Source organism: Salvelinus alpinus, chromosome 21 (assembly GCF_045679555.1).
Source record: "Salvelinus alpinus chromosome 21, SLU_Salpinus.1, whole genome shotgun sequence".
NCBI classification, from domain to species: Eukaryota; Metazoa; Chordata; class Actinopteri; order Salmoniformes; family Salmonidae; genus Salvelinus; species Salvelinus alpinus.
Genome location: NC_092106.1, coordinates 6,895,212 through 6,910,456, shown reverse-complemented (window position 1 = coordinate 6,910,456; position 15,245 = coordinate 6,895,212). Strand labels below are relative to the sequence as shown.

Sequence of the window (15,245 nt, the reverse complement as noted above, 5' to 3'; positions counted from 1 at the left end):
GCACTCCCCCCAAACGGACCGCGCCAAACGCTCTCTACAGTACCGCAAACAGCAAGCTGTATGTCAACCCTGTCATCTGTGGAGGGTTATTGAAAACAACAAAAGATTATTCAGATATAAAACATACTGTGATGAGGCTCTTACAGTAGCCCTGCCAAAACAGCATGACTTTGGTTTACAGGACCTAAAAGTATTAGGGTGTGTGCATGCGTACGTGTGCATCCAAGCACCTGTGTGTGGGACATGTGCGTGCATGTGCTTACATCTGTGTGTGTGTATCTCTGTGTGATCCCCTCATGCTGTGGCTGCCCTGCTCTCTGCTCTGCGGCTGGCTCTCGTGTAGACAGCACAGGGCTGGAAGGGAGGGCGTTCGCCGTTCAGAGCCTCTCCGTCGGGTTGGTCGGTCGGTGAGTCAGTTCGTTTGGCCGCTCCGCTGTCTGTTTTCAGCGGGGGACGTTTAATTAGAGCCTCCAGCTGTCAGAGGTTTGTTAGAGCGCTCCGACCCTCCCCACGGAGCTCTGACTGGGGGAGTCGGGCAAATGAACACATTTAAGGCAAACAGCACGCAGACAATTGCCTGCTGGAATGCCACTGGCTCCCCAGGCTGCAGGGAAATGGCTGTTGTATGCCTCACATTTCTCCCCTAGAGCCCCACAGATGACCTGGCCAAGGCTGGGGGGAGCTGGGTCTAAATACCAGCTAAGACCCCCACCCACCTAACTGTACACCTCAGGGACACAGTCAGCCCTGGTAATGTCAGTTGGAATAGGATAGAACAAAATAGAATGGAAGTGAATGGAATGGAATAGAATGTTTGGAGCGCTCGTTAAAAAATACAAAATAAATGAGTTAGCCGGGTAACATTGGCCGGGTAACATTGGCCTGTGCAGCGATACAGTTAGGCCGTCTGCTTTGACACTGGGAAAGACAACACCCGCACACCTCTCCTTATTTTACCGTTTCCCGTTATCTTCCCGTTTCCCGTTTTCTTTCTACTCCTCTTACCACGATGAAATAGTGTCTGTTTTAAAAGGTTTACTATACGGTATGACTGGTCCCTCAACCACCTGACAGGACAGCTGGTTCCCCATCTCACAGAAGGAGAGAGAGAGCGAGGGACCGTGGAGGTGTGAAAACGTCCAAACCATACAGAGGCAAAAACTCATCCATATCAATTATGTAGACTAGCGCAATATTTTACTTGTAGAAGGTGAAATGTTTTCTTTCAGTGGGGGATATTATCACATAGGTGAACAGACCTTGATGAGTGGCTGGAGTGTCCATAAAGAGGTAGCTCAGTATTCTGGTCTTCCATGGGTAGATGTTTCTCTATTTACTTTTTACTCAACTACCGATCAATCCACAGCTACACTGGATCGTTGGACATTATGATTTCTCTCCCTCTCTCGCCTCTCTCTCTGTCTATACTTTTCTCTCGCTCTCTCTCTCTAAGGTTCGGTATTCCGGTCCTCAGCCGGCAAGCCACCTCCACATCGAAGCGCAGGCTGCGTCTGACCTTGACTCATTCCTGGCCCAAGGTTCTCTCCAACTCTCAAGGGCTTAAGCACTTCCCTCCGCCCACTGCACCCCTCCCTGTCCTCCCCAACCCCCAACCGGGTCATTAATTATCTAATGGAATCAATACGCTGTTAGATTAGACCAGAGTGACCCTGCCCACCCCCAGGTATCGTCACGGCAATGAGGGAAGGAGGGATGGAATGGAACGAAGGGAGCGGCCACGAGAGAACAAGAGCAGTTTGGGTTAACCGTTCATTCCTAAAACAGACTCTACCTATAGCTGAGTGACCCCAGAACCAAGAGGTCTACTGTAGAACCTTCCAGAGAAAGGATGAATGGAGAGGAGAGGGTTGGATGGAGAGAGATGGAGAGATAAAGAGAAAGAAGGATCGGTGGAGAGAACGAGAGAAGGGAGATAGAGAGAGGGGTGGATAGAGAGAGCAAAACGAGGAGGGAAGTTTGCTCGTGTTTACCTCCACTAATCGATAGCTCTCTCCCTCCTCTTATTTCATAGGGCCTCAGTAGGCTTTCTTTGATGTCCTAGTCCTCACGGACACGCTGCAACAGAAAATCCATGCTTTTCAATGATGATGATCCACCGTGGGGCTGGAGCTCTGAGATAGCATGGTAATACTGTATGTGAACACTGTCGATACACCACAGACCAACTTTAACAGTCCTACATGAAAGTAGTAGCCCTGACAGCCGGTAGATTAATATCAGAGAGGGGAATAAGCAGGGAAATAAGATTTCTTATGAATACAATTACATTAGAGTTATATAGATATACAGAAGTATTGGTAAAGGCTTTATAAACGTAACGATATAAAGTTGAAGCAAAACTTATGAGTCAGAACTGCGACAAATTCACCAAAGATCTCCTAAACCGTCCGAAAGGAAAAGAGAAAGGACTTAAAGATAGAGAGAGAGATGCATAATGTTGCTGTACCTGATTTGTATTTATTTATCTGGGAACAGTTAAGAAGAAAGACACTAAATCCACTTCCCTCGGGCAGGGAGACCATCACCACTGACCTCTAAATAACCACATGCCATAGCCCAGCACACAGTGTAATGCGCGGGTTGACTCATAACCCCGCAGGGCGGGTTTAGGGTCATGAAATATTGTGTGGGTGAAGGGCGGGTGGGTGGCGAGCAGGTTGAATGAAGAGAAAAAGGCATAAAAAATCCATAAATGTATAATTCTTGTGCAATTCATGTCTATAGGCTACATTGAAGTTTTCCATTCATAATTTATATCTGGCATTAGTGCATAAGCCTAAGCTTTACGGCCTAACTGTATGCGTGCGCCAGATACACACCAATCACCAAATGCTTTTGGGAACTTGGGGAGAAAAAGTTACACGGGAACTGTTCAGAGCATTTTCTATATTGGCGGGTTGGAGGTCGGGTTGGGGTCGGGTGCGGGCCTCAGATTTTCCCTTTATTACATATAGTCGGACGGTTGCAGATGGGTTATTCGCACATGCGGGTGGGTGCGGGTGAATAAACAGCTGAACTGTGCATCACTAGCACACAGGGTCACACACAAGTGCTGACACATTAACATAGAAATACATTTAAATAGAAATACATGTATACAAATGTCAGAGAGTTCAGTCCAGTATCAGTGGCTTACAAGGGTTGCATAAGTTGTGTAGGTGAGTGCAGAATGGATTTCAGTGCACCTGCCCTGTACCTGGTTTAACACATGCATGTCTATTCACGTTGTCTGTTCTTCCTTGGCAGGTGTACTGGTCTGTATTTCTGTGGGGGCAGTATGTAAGAGTGAGCAAGAATATTTACGTAATTTTTCAGTGTGTGTATATACTGTATCCTTGTCCTTTTATGTACAGTACAATATTTTAAAGAGAGTGTGTTTGAATATCCTCAGTGTACATTTATACTGAACAAAAATGTAAATACAACATGTAAAGTGTTGGTCCCGTGTTACATGAGCTGAAAAAGCTGATTTCTCTCAAAGTTTGTGGACAAATTTGTTTACACCCCTGTTAGTGAGCATTATCCTTTGCCAAGATAATCCATGACAGAGGTGGCATATCAAGAAGCTGATTAAACAACATGATCATTACACAGGTGCACCTTGTGCTGGGGACAATAAAAGGCCACTCTAAAAGGTGCAGTTTTGTTACACAAAACAATGCCACAGATGTCTCAAGTTTTGAGGGAGTGTGCAATTGACATGCTGACTACAGGAATGTCCACCAGATTTGTGCCAGAGAATTTAATGTTAATTTCTCTACCATAAGCCGCCTTCAACATCTTTTTAGAGAATTTGGCAGTATGTCCAACCGGCCTCACAACCGCAGAGCACGTGTAACCACATCAGCCCAGTACCTCCACAACTGCGGAATTGTCTGAAACCAGCCACCTAGACAGATGATGAAACTTAAAGTATTAAAGTATTTCTGTTTGTACTAAAGACCTTTTGTGGGGAAAAGCTCATTCTGATTGGCTGGTCCTGGCTCACCAGTGGGTGGGCCTATGCCCTCCCAGGGCCACCGATGGCTGCGTTCCTGCCCAGTCATGGGAAATCCATAGATTAGGCCCTAATTAATTTGTTTCAATTGACTGATTTCCTGATATGATCTGTAACTCAGTAAAATAGTTGAAATTGTTGCATGTAGCGTTTATATATTTTTTCAGTATACAGGTAAATACTATTCGTATTGAGTGATTCCTCACAAAACCCAGAAAAAAAAATACCATGATTTGGGGGATTTTTACTTAGTGTAATCCATAGAATGGTCCTTTGGAGGATGGATTGTTGACGTGTATTAGAAATGTGTATTTAAAAGCATAATTGAGAAATAATTTATCATAGTTTATGACATGTTGGCCTTACCCAGGCCTCCTTTAAGACTCCATAGTGTTTCATTTGTAGGTGCTGCAAATATGAGTAGTATTTTCATTATTATTATTATTTTTTTTAAATACAATCATTTATGAATATTGAAAAATATAAACATGAATATTTCAATATATTGTTGAACATAATATACTCTATGGGCATATCAAAGTTCCAGAATGGGATCTCTGCTAGTTTTAAAGTTATGGCCCATTTTATAGAGAGAAATTGGCATAGTAGGCAATGTAACCAATCACAGCACTCCTTTTACTTGCATCATTGAACATCCTGCAAATCACCAGCAGAGGGCAGCCATTTTGAATACATTTTCACATTCACTCTGTTGGTAATGCTTACATAGGGTATGTTCGTAAATTCACTCTGGGGTGCCAGAATGCGTTCAGGGTGCGCTCTGGGCATTTGTAATTTCAGAGCTTTGTCAGATTGCCTGTTTGTAAATTGGACGCTCTGGCCGGGGAGTAAGTTTGATCAGAGCGTTCCCGACCTCCCAACGCCAGTCAAGCACCCAAGCTAACTGGCTAAAGTTGGCTAGCTTACTAGCTACTTCCAGACAAAAATGAGAGAACACCTCACTCTGACCATTTTACTCGCCATAGCAGAGCTGGTTAGGCTGTTTTCATGTTGCCTAGAGCATTGGTGACTGACTGTGCTCCTGGCAAAAAAAAAGATACAAATGTGCCTTCGTTTACTGACACCGGCCATATTAAAACGAGTGTTGCGCGTTTGTAAATTCATCAGTTATTCTGCGCTCTGGCACACTCAGACGAGAGTGCTCTGAAATCGGAGTAGATAGCCAGAGTGATTTTACGAACGCACCCAAATTGGATCAGAACTCAAAGTAGCAGAGATCCCACTTTGGAACTTTGATATGTTCGTAGAGTATATTATGTTGAACAAATATATAAAAACATTTGCCAATTTTTTTTTAATGCTATGTTTATATCTTTAAATATTCATAAACGAATGTAAAAAAAAGTATTTGAAATCAAAATACTACTCATATAACAGAGCAAGCAGTCAAGCTTCATATTACACCAATGTTGCTTTGTAGCCTCTACAGATGAAACATTATGGAGTCTTACAGGAGGCCTGGGTAAGGCCAAAATGTCATAAATATGTCAACTTTGATACATTATTTCTCAATTATGCTTTTAGGTACAAATGTCAAATATATGTCAACAATCCTTCCTCCAAAGAACTATTCTATGGATTACATTTAGTGAAAATCCCCCAAATCATGGTCTTTTTTTGTCTGGGTTTCGTGAGGAATCACTCTATTAGTATATAAATACCAGAACCAAATGCTTGTAAATATAGCTACATTTTCATCCAAATGGTGACAGATTTTCATGCAAATAATTCAAAAATCTGCACAAAAACAATAGGCGCATTTTCCCACCAGAGATGTGTTTCCATCAAATTGACTTGTTGCGGATAAAAGGCTGTGCGTGATGACGAAGTGCACATAAAAATAACTTTTGCGGTTAAATTCCCATGTACTGAAGAAAAGAAAAAAAAAGTGAAATGTGTTTCCATCACATTTTCAACTCTACTGATGGTTTTGTCACAAACAAAATTGTTATATAGCGCAGATGTGTCCACTCTGTTCTTGGCATGTGTGCAGGTATAGTTTACTACATGATGAGGTTATTATGGACAAAATGGCAGCCAATCACAGATCATCATGTCACCAGAAGAATACCCTGGATATTTATTGGAAAGGAGCGTCAAGCTCATCACCGTGCACTTTCACCACCCTGTGAAGTTCATCGTCACTTATTTCATCTGTAGCCTAATAAACTGAAGCGTTCCCCAGTCCAAGCGGGAACCTGGGAGAACCACACAACATATCGCTGCGTGACTCCAAGTTTACTTCGATGACTCCAAGTTTACTATGAAGATACTTACATCAATATTAGCACATAAAGGCGTTTCCACCGCCATTTCACGGATAATTAATTTGACCGATTCCACCTTGTCTAGCGCATTTCATTTTGTCGACATTTGAATTTATTTGTGTGTATGACGACACGTGTCTGTACAATCTCAGAAAAAAAAGGTGCTATCTAGAACCTAAAAGGGTTCTTCGCTGTCCCCATATGAGAACCCTTTGAAGAAACCTTTTTGGTTCCAGGTAGAATCTGTTTGGTTCTAGGTAGAACCATTTTGGGTTTCATTTAGAACCCTTTCCACCGAGGGTTCTCCATGGAACCCAAAAGGGTTCTACCTTTAACCAAAAAAGGTTCTAGCTGTAACCAAAAATGTCTCTCCTATGGGGACAGCCAAATAACTCTTTTGAAATAAAGGAAACACCAACATAAAGTGTCTTAATAGGGCGTTGGACCACCACGAACCAGAACAGCTTCAATGCACCTTGGCATCGATTCTACAAGTGTCTGGAACTCTATTGGAGGGATGCGACACCAATCTTCCACAAGAAATTCCCATAATTTGGTGTTTTGTTGATGGTGGTAGAAAACGCAGTCTCAAGCACCGTTCCAGAATCTCCTATAAGTGTTCAATAAGATTGAGATCAGGTGACTGAGACGGCCATGGTATATGGTTTACAACGTTTTCACGCTCATTAAACCGACCACTCGTGCCCTGTGGATGGGGGGCCTTGTCATCCTATGGGGACATAGCCATGGTAGCCAAAATAATGACCTGCCCAGCATTTTTATACATGTCCCTAAGCATGATAGGATGTTAATTGCTTAACTAACTCAGGAACCACACCTGTGTGGAAGCACCTGCTTTCAATGAGCTTTGTATCCCCCATTTACTCCAGTGTTTCTATGATTTTGGCAATTACCTGTATGTATGCATGTTTGCATCCGTGTGTGTGTTTATATACGTGTGTGTGTGTATCTATGTGTGCGTGTGTATGTGTGTGCATGCGTCCGTCCGGTGTGTGTATGTATGTGTGTGTGTGTGTGTAACTCTTCGCGCCGCTGGCTCCCTGCAGGGCAGTGTGTGAATGACAGCAGGGGTTATGTAAGGAGCCACAGCGGGACAGAGTGGACAGCCTGACCGGAGATCAGGTCAGCAGAGTGTGACACTAAACACATCTCACTGACACTGAGCTGACACCCTCTGTCACTGACGCAGCCAATATCTGTCCCACTCGCACACTTCTCTCGCTCGTTGTGTGTGTGTGTGTGTGTGTGTGTGTGTGTGTGTGTGTGTGTGTGTGTATGTGTGTGTCAACAGTCAGACACCTCTGTGTGTGAGTGTGTCTGTCTGTCCTCTTTGATGGTGAATCAACAGTCAAACAAACGAGAACGTCTATCCATCGGTCTACATATTTACCTTTTCTTGGCCCTGAAGAAAGTCTTCAGAAAAGGACATTTCAATGACTATCTGACGGTCTTCAAACACGTCTTTCCCCATCCACAACTACCGACGCCATCCCAATGTCAACCTGTCAGACCGAGAATTGTTCCAGACATCTCCTCTATGTGACTGTTGCCTCTCAGACCCCCGTTCGCTGCAATAAGGTTAGTCCATTGACATGTTATTCAACAGAGCAAAATATATCACGGCCCGGTTGCCCAGGACGATCCCTTCACCCAAGCGTCTCTCCATATCGTGGGAAAATGTTAAAGTCATTTTGCGAGCTCGACTGCGTATTCTCGCTAGTACGGAAAAGGACACGGTCCAGAATGTCAAATCCCCAAAACAGACAGAGATAGAAACAAATTAAAAAAGACAAGTTCTGGTTTGAACACGGTCCGCGGTCAACAAGGACGAACGTGAGCTATTACTGATTGACGGACACAATGCCCATCTTCTCCTTTCAGAGCCTATAGGAGCGAGTGACTTTAGAAATAGCCAGCGTCTGTGAGACCAATCACGTCTGGAGCGGTTTTCAAATCGTTTTGGTGATACACACAACCACCACAGCCTGAAACCATCTTCTGGAATCAACACTTTCAGTGTGGTCTATGAAGTGGCTGTGTATTATTGGGTGGAGGGATTTCTCCTTACAGCTGCAGTGACTGAGCAGGTGGAGCCCTACAGATGGTGGTGGTGGTAGGATCATGTGCTGTTATACCTCACAACACACTCACACAGCCCAGAAACATTCAATTACCGTCAACAAACAACACACTCCGTGAAGGCGGACCAGGACACACCTGGGTAAAAACACTGGTCCCTGTGTTTGTTTGCGCACACGCACACATGATTGCACACACACACACATTTGTTTGTTAATGTCTTTCCTAAGTCACTCTTCTGTCCTCCCTTTTATATAGTTGTGCTGTGCCTCTATAAACACACAGCTAACAGAGCCTTAGATGAACAACATAGTCAAGCATAATATACCTGATCCCTGTTCTTTTGATTGGTGTCATTATATAATAACATTGGTGATATTTACAATTTTATCACTAGGCACCAGATTACACAGGCATTTTGTAACAGTCATTTACCCAATTATGGCCACCTGCTGTTAGTGCCCTAAAGCACTACAATCATCCGTCCAGCCAACTGGCCTTTTCTCTCGTTCCTTTACAGCAGCTCACTAATACTATTCTGAACGAGCTACAGAGGACAGGAAATTACAATATTTATATATTAAAAACAACAATGGCTTTAATGATAATAATAGATGTTGACCTTTCAGTGCGCTGGCAGAAATAAACAACTTAGGAAGCAAGTCCTTTTCCTATGTCTGTTATGGAAACAACTTTTATCCAGTTTACTTTAGAGAGTTACGGTAAATACACAGACAATACATCCAGTCCTGAGCAGACAAAAAAACAAAAACAGATATTTACACACATATTTATATCCAATGTGTTTTCCTTCTCCGGGACCAAAAATATCACATATCCATCCAATTCTAAATTTAAAATACACTATTTCACATTTCTTGTAACTAAATTGTTTTCCTGTCCGAGGTAAATTGAACTAATGATACACACTGATATTTCCCCAGACGCTATTAATCTAGTTCAAAGGTGAATATTTACCAGTAAATGACGTGTTGTTACGGCTCAGACACTTTTTTTAAGAGCAGAGGACTATCATGTGCCAGCACGTATGACATCTTCCAAACTTTGCTTAGAAATGAGGAGAGTAGATGACATACAAAAAGTGAGACTTCCCCTAAAACGCTCTGAAACAAGTAACGGTCATTATTCAATAAACGTGACATCTAAAATACACTCTCAAACTGACATAACCATCTAAGTACATAACACTCACATGACTGTTGGAATGTCATCCAGTTTCTACAACATCAAATCAACTTCATCAAACAGTGGAAGTGTGTGTGTGTGTGTGTGTGTGTGTATGCGTGTGTACACTGACCAGAACTTGTTCCAGGATGGCCTCACCTGATGGGCATTTCCAGCGTTGACTCCCCTACTCTGAGTGGACGTACTTTTTCCTCTTCGTCCTCTATCCTTCAGACTCCTGTGCCCCCCAAAACGGCCCGGCTGGGGTCCCCTGCTCCCAAACGCACTGGGGGTGGGCTTGCTGGGCTGAGAGGCTGGACCGACTGGAGGCAATCCCCTCACGCTCACAAAAGACCTGGACACGCAGGAAGGCGGACCCACCGCGGAATCCGTTGCAAGTGTGTGTGTGTGTGTGTGTGAGTACGCAAGTGGTGCTAGCTGGTGGAGAAGAGAGGCTATGCTGGCTCAGGATCACTTCACTAACACTCTGCTCCCTCCGCCACTTCTTAGAGATGGACTAGGATTAGGAGACAGCCAGCGTGAGATTCTCTCTCCCTCGCTCTCTCGCCGGCATGCTCCCTCTCGCTCTCACTCCTCCTCTCTCTCTCTCTCTCTCGCTCTCACTCCTTCTCTCCCTCTCTCTCTTCGCTGAGCTTCTTTCTTTTCATTTCCTCTTGGGAAAGCTGCGCACACCGGTTGTCTCTCTCTTCACCCTCTCTCGCTCTCTCTTCCCCTCAGTCGCTAGTAAATATAAAAGGCATGGTTGTACAGCTCTTGCTTCGGTCTCTCTCTCCCTCGCTTTTCCTCTCTCTCTCTCTCTCACTCACTGTCTCTTGCTTTCGTTTACCCCCTCCTCCCGCAGCCCCTCACTTTCTTTCTCTGTCAAAGCTGCCTTTCAAATGCTGATTAGCAGGGAGAGTAAAAGACAAGCAAAAGAGAGGGAGAGAGAGGGAGAGAGAGAGAAAGAGGGAGGGAGAGAAGGAAGGAAGGAAGGGAGAGAGAGAGGGAGGGTATGTGTAACTGAAGCAAGTGGGAGATTCCATCACATACAAACACATTGTAAACTGTTTCCCTGGTCTTATACAAAGTCTATCCAACAAATACGTCCACATTACGCACCCAAGTGAGCATCTGCAAAACAATCACACAGAGGGTGCAAGTGAACAAGCATTTACACACACACACACATGCACGCGCAAGCGCACCAACAGATTTACGCACAAACACACACGCACAAACACACACATATGCGCACACACACACAAGCATGTGCATACATGAGCAAATAATCACATTCAGAGACTCACTCAAGTACTCTCCCGCCAACCTCCCTCCCTTCCTCCACCCTCGGTCCCCCCTTCCCCCTCTCCTCTGTTCGTTCCCCTTGCCCTCAAACACTACTCAGAATATTGATACATCCCCCCTCCTTTTTTCTCTCTCCATCTCTCTCCCTCCATCACTCACTTTCTCCACTGAATACTGATAGGCTGTCTACTCCGTGGTCTGGGTCTCAAATCTCCCCCTCTCTCTCTCTTCCCCGCTCTCTCTCTCTCTTCCCCGCTCTCTCCCTCCCTCTCTCTCTCCCTCTCTCTCTCTTCCCCGCTCCCTCTCTCCCTCACTGCACTCACCAAAAAAAGAAAACAGCTACATAAAGGGGAAATAGCTGAAGTTAATGCATTGAGGTGGACATAAAATCAGATAAGTACCATTTTAGATTATGTCAAGCTAAAAATGGGCTTAACATTGTGCGACGGAAAGGGACAGAAGGGAGAAGAAAAGTGCTACTTTGGTACCCGGGCGGGCGACGGAAACGAGCTGACTCGTAGCAACAAAAAGAGAGGCGTGTGAAAAGTTCAGGCAAATGAAGACGCATTCAGTGTTTTGGTCTCCCTGGCTCATTGATGTGAAGGCAGCCACGACCGTGAATGAAAGAGCGAGAGAGAGGGGCCAGTAAAGTCCTCAAACACCCCCAGTGGACCCCCACCTCTCAGCAGTTTAAACAGCCGACAGCCCAGCCACTAGAACAAAAACAACACTGAGAACGGGAGTAAAAAGTTCCCCCACTCAAAAGAAGAAGCCCAAAGCGAGAGAAGGGCCTTTTGGGGGTTGTGTTTGTGTGTGTCTACTCCTCTCTTCTGTCTGTTTTTAGAAGAGATCCGCTGTGAGACGGAGAGACAGAGTGGGTGATTTTGCCCTCCAAGCCTTCCTGCAACGCCCTTGAAGGAGTGACTCACGGGGACGTGTGTCGGTCTCCATATATAATAAATCATCCACAGGGTTCGGAATACAGGTCTGTACAGAGTTGCCAGGCACTCCCATATCAAAACAAGGAACCCCCTTGTGTCTTAAAAATATCACCTTGGGAACAGTCATGAGCACAAGTATCAACATTGCCTTAGGGCACCCCCAGGAGTTAGTGTCATTCAGACTTCAATGACCCATATCAAAGATGGTGAATAAATGAAGATGTCCCACTCTGTTTACACTGGGAATACTTTTCAGTTCCGGTACGCTTAACGTATCTATGGCTCTCCCATAGGCACCAATGCATTAGCAGCTGGGTCTGGTCTGCTTATTAGTTCATTGACTGTGTATGAACCAGACATTTTTTGGGGAGTGGGACGTCTCGCTTCTTCTTTCGTCTCTGCCCATATGATCGCTGATATTGATGTGTGTGACCCTATTGGACGCTAAGAGAGACCCGCCTCTATACCCTCTGAGCTCACCTGGCTCCGCCCAGCATGCTCAAAAAGTATTCTGGGGGAAATAGATTAAAAAAAGCTCCAACAAAGTCTTGCGAAATATTATATTTGACTAATAATACAAATGTGTCATTATTTTTTAATAACAAGAAGTGAAGAACCTTAAATGTGAAGTGTTATATTCCTCAAATCTGTTTACTTAGGTTCCCAGTGCCAAAAAATACAAAAAACAGATGTGTTGTTATCCGCTGTGACTATAAAACAAAACCGTAAAATACAACGATGGCGTTAATGACTGTAAGAGCCCTATAAAATACATTGCACCAGGTGGCATATAGCAAAATAACAATACGCTTTCTATATTATCCCTGGCCTGTATGCAATATGCATGAGGGAACATGGAAGACAGAATCTGCTTCATGGAAATGATTCCAAATCGTTCAGAAGATATTCTTAGAGGACATGTACCCATTAATCCGCTTTTTTCCCCCTTTGTTGAGTGAGCTGCTCTACGTTTCATTGAGATGTGTATCTGTCTCGCCCACTGTCTCGTTGATTTCCTGTTCTCCATTCAACAGTGACCCATTGCTCTCCGCCACACAATCCTTCACTTCTCTAGTCTTAAAAGTAATTACCACTTTCATTTGCTGTCCTCGTTTGTGCTAGCCTGAGTGGCTCGTTGGCGCCTGGATATTTGTGTGTGTTTGCATACGTGTGTGTGTGTGTGTCTGCATGTGTATACCGTATGCACTAGTGTATGTGTGCATGCCTGTGTATGATTGTGCATGTGTGTGTGCGCATTAGCGTATGGTTAACCTCCCCTTGGTCCAATTACTCCAGAACCAAACACTTCTGGTTCCCTCCTCCCCTTTAAATCCCTCACCCCTCCCACCCCACCATCCCCAGTGACAGACCGCACAGCCCCATAAACCTCCTTGGCCAGATCGCACCCCAACCTACCCTCCCCTTGTAACCCTTTCTACCCCCTCCTCTCCCCAATCTGCCCTCCACCATATCCCCTTCCTCCACCTCTCCCCCTCAGCCCTATGTGAGCTGACGACACAAGGAGGGCAGAAACACCAGACGCATATTAATCCATCGATCTGAATATTAACAAACCATGCATCCTAATGAGCTAAAAACACAGAGCCAAGTCAAACAGGGCCAGACTCACACGAGCAGGCACACACTGTCCTATAAGTGAAAGCCCGATCCTCTGACCCACTGCCTACATGCTGAGTGTCACGTCCGAGATAAACGTGTTGTCTTTTTACTTTTCACTCAATTAAGACACCTCTCCTTTCCCACGTCCTTCTCCTCTATCCCCTCCTGTTGCTTCCTTTGGTTTTCTTTTTATCTTCTCTACACTCCCTCAGTTCAGGCATCCTCTTCCCTATTCTCCCCCTCTCTCTCCCTCCCTCCCTCGCTATGTATCTCCCGATCTCCCACTCATCCCGACCCTCTCCCTCCCTACTCTCTCTAGATTACCCCATCTTACGCTCCCCATCTCGCTCTACCTCCCTCCCTTCTATCTTTCTATCTCTCCCTTTCTCTCGCTCTCACCTACTCGATATTCCACCCTTGTTCTCCTGCAGTCTCCAGCACAACTTTTTGACCCAGTTCCTCTCTCCTCCCTGGCCCTCTGATCAAAGCCTGCAGGACGGCATTGCCTTGGGCGGAGGACAGAGAGATGGGGGGGGATGAAGGGATCCGAGGAGAAGAGAGGGGGAAGAGGAAGAGAGGGATAGAGGAGGGATAGAACGCACGAGAGGGAAGGAACGGAGGGATCACAAGGACGGGAGAGGAGCCAGGTGCCCTCCCAGCCCAAGGACAAAAGCTCTTCCTGCTGGCTGATCACAAGTGTGTGTGTGTGTGTGTGTGTGTGTGTGTGTGTGTGTGTGTGTGTGTGTGTGTGTGTGTGTGTGTGTGTGTGTGTGTGTGTGTGTGTGTGTGTGTGTGTGTGTGTGTCCTGTCACTACTGCCATTCTTGCTGAGGTAAATGAAGTATGACACGGTTGACGTTAATAGACGTGATAAGAAATGCTAACAGTTATAATTCATGCCCAGTCTTACTACACCAACAACCAAAGAAAACCTAGAAACGAAAACACTCACTCATTTCACTCAGGACCCTTTTTAAATACGTTATAAATCATGTTCAAAATTGCAACGCAATAACAAATGCCTATTACTAACGCCGAAAAGCAGTCGGTACGTCGCTTTCCATTCCGTCTCAACCATTTACCTGTATATCTGTGTGAGCATGTGTGCATATGCCCGCGTCCGTCCGTGCGTGTACGCGTGTGTGTGCCGCTGCGTCCTAAGGTGCTGGCCTTTGTCTGGGGCTGTGGTTGCGGCTAGCAGCAGAGCTCTCCCTACTGGCCGGTGGGTCGCTATGTTGGTGTGTTGAGGAGAGGCAGGAACACTAGCCCATTTGTACCCAGAGCGGAGTGGCTTGTACTTTAACATTCCCCGCGCATCCCGACAAAGAGCACTAATTATAAATAAATTAGGGACACGACACGGTGTGCCACAGGGGGACCAGCCAGAGGAGCCAGAGAAAAGAGAGACCGATAGAAAGAGAGAGAAATAGAGAGAGAGAGAGAGAGAGAGAGGAGAGGAAAACAGATAAGAAAATAGAGGGATGGAGCATGGGGAGATGTGGGGCTGGAGTGAGGCGAATGTAAGTGAGATGATATACAAGGCTGGAATGTTCAATGTAAACCTTCACATACAGCGTACGGGGGAAAACAACCAGAAGGGGATGATTTAGACAACATAATGTATTTGAACTGAAGTAGAAAAGCAATGAGCAGGCATTCAAACTGATCAAGTTGAAACCCTGAAAATAAAACACAATAATTGTATTATTGCTTGTCTATTTTAAAATTGTAAATAGTATAAATGTACCTAAAGAAGCATATAACCATAACTCGAGACATACACTTTCCA

At 45.0% G+C, this 15,245-nt stretch overlaps 1 protein-coding gene across 4 annotated transcripts in view; it reads right to left on the bottom strand.

Moving 5' to 3' along the window:
• LOC139547707 (neuronal PAS domain-containing protein 1-like) overlaps positions 1-14,724 on the bottom strand; it is a 43,257-nt gene extending 28,533 nt beyond the window's left edge. For 2 of the 4 annotated variants that reach the window (XM_071356709.1, XM_071356713.1), the window contains exons 1-2: positions 14,539-14,724; positions 9,751-10,493 (exon numbers count right to left, since the gene is read on the bottom strand). The gene's annotated coding sequence lies outside the window, so the exon portion shown is untranslated. Of the gene's footprint in view, positions 1-9,724; positions 10,657-14,538 lie in introns of those variants that run through there. The other 2 variants (XM_071356711.1, XM_071356710.1) reach the window with 2 other exon arrangements.
• Between the last annotated feature and the right edge of the window lie 521 nt (positions 14,725-15,245).